General features: G+C 42.4%; 1 long non-coding RNA gene across 13 annotated transcripts; it reads left to right on the top strand.

Annotated features, from left to right (window-relative positions):
• Positions 1-455: 455 nt before the first annotated feature.
• Positions 456-7711, top strand: LOC119325113. 13 transcript variants are annotated; one of them, XR_005157328.1, is made up of 8 exons: positions 456-1003; positions 1113-1285; positions 2004-2086; positions 4082-4561; positions 4666-4739; positions 5123-5202; positions 5818-5972; positions 7350-7711. It is a non-coding gene; the product is annotated as an uncharacterized LOC119325113 (long non-coding RNA). The 13 variants fall into 13 exon arrangements; XR_005157329.1 differs by having other exon boundaries at positions 457-1003; positions 5145-5202; positions 5822-5972; XR_005157327.1 differs by having other exon boundaries at positions 457-1003; positions 5822-5972.
• The last annotated feature ends 1723 nt before the right edge of the window (positions 7712-9434 follow it).

Below are 9434 nucleotides of genomic sequence, written 5' to 3'. Positions count from 1 at the left end.
ACGAGGTTCAAGATGGTGGCCCTGTGGGTTGGGCGTGCTACAGTGTTGGGCTGCACAAGTGAGCACTCTCTCCCTCTTTGTCTTTTCTATTTTTCTTCTGTTTGTTATTGTTTCTTTCGGTTTTGATTTGATTCAAAGACCAAATCATTTTTAAAAACTCCTGAAATTAAATATGTGGTCTGAATGGATAAACCACAGAGCCACATAGAAATTGTAGAACTATTGGACTTATTTAAAACAATAATGAGGCTAGCCAACTCACCTCCAGAAGGCTCCCCCGATTGGTCCTTCATTGGTCGTCCGATCTGCATTTTAACGTGCTTGAGCCATTGGATCTTCGCAACAGTCAAATTCGATTTTCACCTCGCGGTCATTTCCACTGGCCTATGATGGGTGGGCTCGTTTTAGGCGTTCATTGGCTGGGTCAGCCGTGCCCGCGTGCAGGAGATTTTGGCCAATCCACTCCGCGTCTTCCGCAACCAATCACCCAATCCCTTCCTCGCCTCAGTCCCGTGCCAGCCGCCGCCCAAACCCTAGCCCCCGTTTCCCTCTATCCCCACAGTAACCGCACCAAACCCTAGCCCCCCATCCACAACCACCCGCTCCTTCTCACAGCCGCCGCACCATTCCCCCCTTCCACCCCCTCCTCCTTCCCAGATCCCCACCACGGCGCCGACCTGCAGGCAAAGGGCAACGAAGAGTGGCAGACGAGGACAACGAGGGAGAGAAAGAAGGGAGAAAAAAAGGAGGCCGGTGGCGAGGCCCAGCGACTAGCGCCTCTCCGCCTCAAGCCCTCGCATCACCGCCACCAGATAAAGGGCGAAGGCGGCGGCGCTCGAGCAGATGAGAGGGAGTGAGAGGTAGGTGCAGTAAGGCGACGGATGGGAGAGGGGCGAGGGCGAGCTCCAGCGCGAGCGCGCGGACCCATCACCCACGCCAGCGAGGTCCTCGGCCCCGAGCTACGCCTCTACAACCGCGAAGGTGACTGCTGCGACCACGCTAGGTACGCCCACGCCCCCATCAGAGATTGTTTTTTTAGAATGACAGGAGGGCTAACGCCCCCATCAGAGATTGTGGCTGACCGGATAGCAATTGCTCTGCTTTACGGTTAGGTTTTGTTCAGTGCGCACACACACTGTGCCGTCTCCAAGTGCCAGTTGAACTTACTGTCGGGCTTTATTGCCCTCCTCTGATTTGGTGTTGTGGGAGAAAGAAGAAGAGCAGGCATGTTCTCTGTTTCTACATCCAGCGTCCACAGGTCTAGATCGACGGGTCTAAACTCTTGGTGAGCTCCTCCACTACCGGATTATTTCCTCTTCTACTTTTTTCCTTCCAATTCATCTAAGAAACTTTAAATCAACCAACTATCTAATGCCTAAAATCCATGGAAAGAAGTGGTCTTGAAGTGTGAAACTCAAGCTGGCAATTGGATACCAATTTGCCTACTTATTTGTACCTTCAAATATTAGTAAAGACTAATTAAGTCACTGTTTCTTAATTTTTCCTATTCCTTATTTATACCTCCAAATAGTACACAATGTCAGGAGTTGAACTATAAATGCCTGCTTATGATTAATGGATCACCAAAAAGATGGAGAATTTATTCATTTGCATTTTCATGTTCTATCTCAGATGTAGCACATTATGTGTATGAATCAATATGAATCATGGTGAATGTCAAGCCTACTTAGTTCATACCCAAGTAAGGTCAGTATAGATGTATAGTGCTTATAAAATGTAGTTCTCTAATATAACTTTGTTCCTCAATTGGGAATTATGTTTTTCTATAGTTAGAGTGCATGTGTGTTGCTATGATGTATATAAGTGAAAGGGAACAAAAAAAACAATGGGAGAAGGGAGCTTATTGCTTTTCTTTTTCCCTTTTGTTTCTGTTTGATGATTACCCATCCAACCTGATGTTTGAGTATTTTCTAACCTCCCCTGTTTTATTCTTTTGGTGCTACTTGGACGTTTCTAATGCCTGTTTTTTTGTTTTCTTTCAGAATACAGAAAGAATAAGCTACTAGCATTCCTAATGTGCAAGTAAACCTACTAGGATTACGCCTGCAAAAAAAGTTCATGAAATGTGAGCAATTCTCAATTTAGATACTGTGAGCTTAAATAACAAGAGCTAAACTGATGTGCCATGTTCAGAATTGGTAATAGAAAAGATAATCTAAACACACATTCTGAATTTATCTAGACTCATGCCTTTGGGGAATTAGGTTGCTAAGCATTACTTTGTAAATAAATGACATGCTAACTTGCTGGTTCAGTTTAAAGCTATAGGCAGGGGCTTGCGGTATGGGGGACATCATTGTGGCAGTTGAAACCCAAAACATTTATTCATGAGTGTATGATCTGGACTGCGCTTTTCTGAAAGTATGTTACGATCCTGCTCTTGGGAGATTAAGCTGTTGTGGTTTTGCTTGGTAAATAATTGGCATGCTAAAACGTTGGTTGTTGTTTCAGTGGTGGGGGCCAATAATAGAAAGAAGTTACTTCCTTAGATGGGGTTAGGTCGTGGGTGCAGCAAGGAAAGGGCCACCTGATGACGGTTCTGGACTTGAAGGCTAATAAAAAGTATTGTTCGGTGTAGTGTTTTTCTGGTTTCTTGATTAGTGTGTCAGAGGCCATGAATTATTTTCATGCTTGCAAAGTTTTTTTTGAATTGTATTTGAAAAGTATACCCTGGTTGAGAGGCTAGGAGGGATCTTGCTGAACAAATATACCTGACTTCATGAATGTTTGTACAGTTAGTCAGAGATGAAATAACAAGCAGCTCTCCTACGTCGTTCGAGAAGAAAAGAAAACAAAAGACGAGGATTATATAATCCCACTTTATGCTTACAGTTAGTCCGACTGTCCGAGATTAAGTGATTATTTTTGCCGCGGGGGTAAATAGGAAGTTAGAGTTATGGAGACAAACCTTGGAATCGAAAGGGTTTAGGCTTAGTAGAACTAAAACCGAGTACATGATGTGAGGTTTCAGTACTACTAGCTGTGAGGAGGAGGAGGTTAGCCTTGATGGCCAGGTGGTACCTCGGAAGGACACCTTTCGGTATTTGGGGTCAATGTTGCAGGAGGATGGGGGTATTGATGAAGATGTGAACCATCGAATCAAAGCCGGATGGATGAAGTGGCGCCAAGCTTCTGGCATTCTCTGTGACAAGAGAGTGCCACAAAAGCTAAAAGGCAAGTTCTACAGGACGGCGGTTCGACCCGCAATGTTGTATGGCGCGGAGTGTTGGCCGACTAAAAGGCGACATGTTCAACAGTTAGGTGTGGCAGAGATGCGTATGTTGAGATGGATGTGTGGCCACACGAGGAAGGATCGAGTCCGGAATGATGATATACGAGATAGAGTTGGGGTAGCACCAATTGAGGAGAAGCTTGTCCAACATCGTTTGAGATGGTTTGGGCATATTCAGCGCAGGCCTCCAGAAGCTCCAGTACATAGCGGACGGCTAAAGCGTGCGGAGAATGTCAAGAGAGGGCGGGGTCGACCAATTTTGACATGGGAGGAGTCCGTTAAGAGAGACCTAAAGGATTGGAGTATCGACAAAGAGCTAGCTATGGAGAGGGGTGCGTGGAAGCTTGCTATCCATGTGCCAGAGCCATGAGTTGGTTGCGAGATCTTATGGGTTTCACCTCTAGCCTACCCCAACTTGTTTGGGACTAAAGGCTTTGTTGTTGTTGTTGTTGTTGTTGTTGTTGTTACAACAAATCATCTAAAATAAGCTACTAGCATTTTTTTGATCCAAGCTTTCTTGCTTAGAATTAGATAATATACGCCTGCTTCATACATATTATTGTTTCTGAGAGGGACATGATCATCATGAAATCAACAAATTATATACGCATATGTGCTTTACTAAATATTATTCTCTTTGTATACCTTCTTTATTTTTTTAGAGAAATAGTTGAAATAGTATACTCAGACTAATGCATTGCATGTCTTTTTGTGCTTAAACCAGAGGCAAAAGCACTTTAAAATATGTTCTGAGCCCTAAATTTACCATACATGTGAATAAGCTTGTTTAAATCATTTGAATACTTATCTTTTTTTTATTTCACATAGATGTTGAAGTATGGCCTTGAAAGGCAAGTTGGATGGTTGGAGATGCTCAAAAGATGTAACAAAGAGAGAAGATAAGAGGGGGGGAGAGAAGGAGAAGAGGGAGTGCCCGATTCGATCTGCAAGAGAGAGAGAGAAGATAAGAGGGAGAGAGAGAAGGAAGGAGAGGAGGGAGAACTCTGTTGCCGCCGCGTGCCGTACTTCTGGATAGAGCACTGCCTGACCAAGGGTTAAGAGTAGAAGGTAAAAACCCTAGCCACAATGCTCCCGTGCGGGTTGCATCCCCGCATCTCCCGTTTCATTATTTCACCATCGCTGCCTCTTCTCCTCTTCGTTGCTCTACTTCTTCCCCTGATTCCTCTTTTTCGTTTTTTCTCTTTGTGGCGCCGCCGAGGATGAGTGGAGAGGCTGCTGAAGCAGGCACTGGTGCGCTGCTGGCGAAGCGGTGGTAAATGGTGTCGTCGATGTTGTCCTTGGCAGAAGGTAACCCAAGATCAATCTCTCACAATATTCCTTTGTCGTCTGTGTTCTTATGAAACTTAGTGATTGGACCTTCTCTGTTATGTTTCACAAATTGCTACTTTTAGTTATCCCCATTGGCTTGCGGATATGCTCATGCTGGGTTGTTCTTGTTTATTTTCTCTATCCAACATCATTGCAGGTTGGTGTTTCCTCTCTTTCTCATTGCAGCTACCTATGCCTCTATTATCTAGGATTTTGCAAGTTAAATACCCATGTGTGCTGAACTGAAAAGTTCTCTATGCAACATCTATTGCAGTTTGGTGTTTCCTACCTATGCCTCTATTATTCTAGGATTTTGAAAGTTAATTTCTCATGTGTGCTGAATTGAAAAGCGCAATGAAAGGCACTTATTTCAAAGCACAAATGCTTTTGTTGCTATAAGAATCTGTAGAGAATAAATATATATGTCTCCTCCGTTCATTGCCCTTTTTTGCGGGTAGTTCATTGCCATTTTGGATTCATATGTGAAGTCTATTGTTGTTAATTATAGTTAACTAATTTATTAATTCATGGTTGTTTTAGTTGCTGACCATATGATTGGTAGCCTTGGACAGAAGAGGGCCAGCAACAAACAGAAGCAACCACAGTCCTGTCCAGAACATGTATATCTTCAGTTTTGGTTGCCTTCCGTTTACTTGCCAACAAGCGACACTAAGCTCACATATTTACTGTTTGCTTTGTTATATACTTAATCTACTAGACAAAGTGTAAAATGGAAATTCATGGTCGACAATTTTGTATATTTATAAACCTAGATGCTACTCTAATTGGTTTTACTTCTTCCATATATTTTCTCCTCTTGGTGTGTATAAATAGTGCACAAAGTTAATTTCTTTTCCTTCTCGACCGCATCTAATTAAAGAAAATAGAGAGGAATCTAAGAGATACACAACCAGAAGAACTTTGCTTCTTTGACTTTTCGGCCGTGTCTAACTTTTGGTAAAAGAGAGAGGAATTTGAGATAGATAGACAACTTGAAGAGCTTTGAACAGCTTTGAACGTTCAAGTATGCCGCTGGCCTCCTCGCAGCTGCTATCGCGTGGCTGGCACCAGTGTGTGGCAGCTGCTGAGATGGGCGCAGTTTACTCCGGGTTCAGTGATGGTGTTGAAAAGCACCTTAACTGAGCCAAGGAATTTAGTAGCATTGTGGGATGATTAACCAATTTTTTCTGTTTCCTATACTATCTTATCATATTATAATTTTGGTGTCCTGGTAGGCAGGGATCATCTTTGGTGGCATCCGATGCTGGCAGGCCACGGGGTTAGAGCAGAGGAAGCTAACATGGTGTTCGAAATTCAGATGGTCATTGTGATCCACCAGATGTTGCGCCTCATGTCACCCCGAGCCTCAAGGGCTTGTTAGCATCATAAAGTAAGAATATGCTTGCAAGTGCTCGTTTCCCATATGCTTGCCCACTCCTGTCTCGCATCAAGCTTTCGTTTATTTCCCTAAAATTCCTCTAATTTTGTTGTGTGCATGTCTGAGAAAGAAATAAGAGGAATAAGGTATGGTATGTCTTGGCGAAGTACATTATTTCCCTGGCTTGTGAAATTAATGCGCCCAAATTCGCGTTCGGTCTGGTTTCGGACTACAATGGCTCACTGTGTTGTATTGCAACTAAAAACAGATGGACATAATAAAGAAGCTTGGTGAACAAATATATATATGAACCCTCTACACGGTATAGATGCTATAATTTTTGTTAAATGGAAGTTAGTTTCAGATTCTTAAAAATATTATCCTTCAGTCCTATACATACAAGGTATTGTCCTGGCATGGATATAGCCTGCAACCCGCATCTCTAAACAACACAAACCTATCCACAATCATAAACTTGTGTATTGATCCTCTATTTAGATTTCGTATTAGCTCATTCAGGCTTGTGTGAATTTTTTGCGTTTGCTTTACAATGGCACAATGCATTTCGGTCGATATATATGTGATGCCATTGGTTGGCCTAGATCAGATAGCTAGATTTGATTGATTTGGTTAATATATGTTTATGTTTCTGTTTAGGTTTCAGCACCTTTTGATGTGTGTGCGTGCTGCCATTGAGTAACTTGATCTGTTTCCTAGCTATTCTATGTGCATTTACATGTATAGGATAGTCATTTTGATTCAGTTAAGATATGTTCAGATTTCTGTTTAGATTTCGGCACCTTTTAAATGTGCTACCATGGGGTAACCTAAGTCTATTTTAATGGCAACAGGACATGCAAGTGCATGGCCCACTGCTAATAGTCCTACAAGCGACCGGAATTGTTGCTGTTTTGACTTTATCTGCTACATGGTCTCTATGTTTTCCCGTTGCTTCATTCAGTATGTCCACGTCAAACCATAAATTACATGCATTTGAATGATGTTAGCTTAGCACTCGATGATAAATGTGATGTTGTTTTTATGTTAATGTGAAACCCGATCTATCGGTTGTTAGTTTGAATCAGTACCCAAGCCATCCTCCTCACTGCCCTCCTCTCATCTATTCAGGTAGTTCTTCCTTCTTGGTAACAATGAGAAAACGATTAGGTTGGTTACACAGTATACTTCATGATTGCGGTAGGCACAAAATGATTGGAAGACTAAAATAACTATACCTCATTTCTATTATCAAGCTCTAAGTGTATATTGAGATGCCTTTGTACAATGAGAGATCCATGGGGTTGTAGGTTTTTGTGATGTTTGTGGTCTTCTCTTTTCTTTTTCTTGATTTGTATTGGATATGCTACTCGCATCTTTGAACATGCATAGGGCCTCTCAGTCTTTAACCCTGACTATAAAAATCCATTGATGGAAGCGGGGGAGGGCTGAGATGAACATCCGGCTCCTTGGGTCTAAGCCATCAAGATGGTAGAGACGATGTTTCCATGTCATCTACTCCAGCAGCTGGACAAGGCATATAAAAACCATGGATCCTTTGCTCCCCAGGCCACAAAATGATCACAATGTCTGCGACCTCCTCCTAGATGTATTAATCTCAATCTCATGTTTGGTTTTCTTCCCTTTTCTCTACTAATAATGTAATTTCTTTTACTAAGATAATACCACGTTTGTTGTAATGCCTTATTTGATGTAAGATCCCTTTTCTACTTTGAATGAATTTACCGCATATATTTCTTATTTAGTTTAGTTCATCATTCAGAGATGATGGAATATTTTGTCCTTCACAGGTTAAATGAGCATTGTGTAGTCCTTCACAGGTTAAATGAGCATTGCGTAAAAGTATTTCTAAGTTCTCTTTCTTCAAGTGCTTCAAGTAAATGAAATTGACTATTTCGAATTTAATACCTTTTAATAATAATCATAACGAGAGAGGGGTATGCTTCTCTCTCTGGGCAAATGTTACTTTAGACAACATGTACTAAGAAATCAAAACTCTGGAAATGTGTTTGAATCGTACAAAAAGAGTTTGTAGTTCTTATCATACTTGAAACACGTGAGGCTCTGCAGATTAAACCATGGTTTTTCTCAAGGCGCATATGGATTTAGCATACCACAACTACACCGACTGTATATACATGGCATGTCCTTAGTAAAGGAAACTATTTTCATCGCCAACATGGCCTTAGTTGAAGGTTCTTGCAGCATGAAACTATTTTCATCGACAACATGTCTTAAGCAGGTCTCTGCGTCATTTGGCGCAACGGATCAACTAGTATTTATTTAATAGTAAGTATAAGTCCAATTCGAATAGCTGTGAATTAATTCAAAGGCCCAAGAATAATTACTTTTGAACCTCCAAAAATATTGGTTTGAATTTTATTCTTGCCAATATTTTTCAAAGTTAGAAAGGAACATTTCCTTGGGAACTTTGAAGAAATTTTTGGTTGACCGTTTCAAAATATTTTCTGAGGCTTCTGGAAATTCCTCGATTCAAATTTCAGAAATATAAAATGATGACATGATGAAGCTCACTAAAGAACTTTACCAAGCAATGTCTAGGGATGTGACAACTCACCCCCATTAAAAAGAATCTCGTCCTGAGATTCAAGACGTGAGGTAAGAAGAAAAGGGGGGTCACAAAGCTGTCACAATCTTCTCGATCTAACTACTCTCATCGAAGATATTGATTCATTGCATCATATTGATCTCAACATCTTTGCCTTTGAGTTCTTTGCCCAACACGATGATGACAGAGAGAAACTCTACAGAAATCGATCTTCTGGAAGATCGAGCAACGCAAGATCAAGTCATGAAGTGGGACGTAGGAACACTTCTTGAGTTGAGACACAAAACACACATTAGGAGCAATGGAAAGAAACAGATGACAAGGGGTCAATTTGGTAGGCAAGAATTCTACGCTTAAGAAGACCTAGCGATCCGTGTGCATCTCCTTCATCACAGTTCATAGCGTAAATTCGCTCCTGAAAGCCGGGAAGAAGGTGGAAGGCTTTCGGCACCGCTGTGTCTTCTTGGACGCCCACGGTTTTGACCCACTCTTGGCGCCCCCGGGCCCCGGCGGCGCTGCTGTTGGGGAACGTTGCATAAAATAAAAAATTTCCTACGTTCACCAAGATCAATCTATGAGTTCATCTAGCAATGAGAGAGGGGAGTGCATCTACATACCCTTGTAGATCGCGAGCGGAAGCGTTCAAGAGAACGGGGTTGAGGGAGTCGTACTCGTCGTGATCCAAATCACCGATGACCAAGTGCCGAACGGACAGCACCTCCGCGTTCAACACACGTAGGGAGTGGATGACATCTCCCGCACCTTGATCCAGCAAGGAGGAGGGAGAGGTTGATGAAGATCCAGCAGCACGACGGCGTGGTGGTGAATGCAGCAGTGTTCCGGCAGAGCTTCGCCGAGCTTCTGCGAGAGGGAGAGGTGTAGCAGGG

The sequence above is a fragment of the Triticum dicoccoides genome, chromosome 6B, assembly GCF_002162155.2.
Source record: "Triticum dicoccoides isolate Atlit2015 ecotype Zavitan chromosome 6B, WEW_v2.0, whole genome shotgun sequence".
NCBI classification, from domain to species: domain Eukaryota; kingdom Viridiplantae; phylum Streptophyta; class Magnoliopsida; order Poales; family Poaceae; genus Triticum; species Triticum dicoccoides.
Note: the sequence above shows the minus strand (reverse complement) of the source record. Positions and strands in the feature narration are given on the sequence as shown.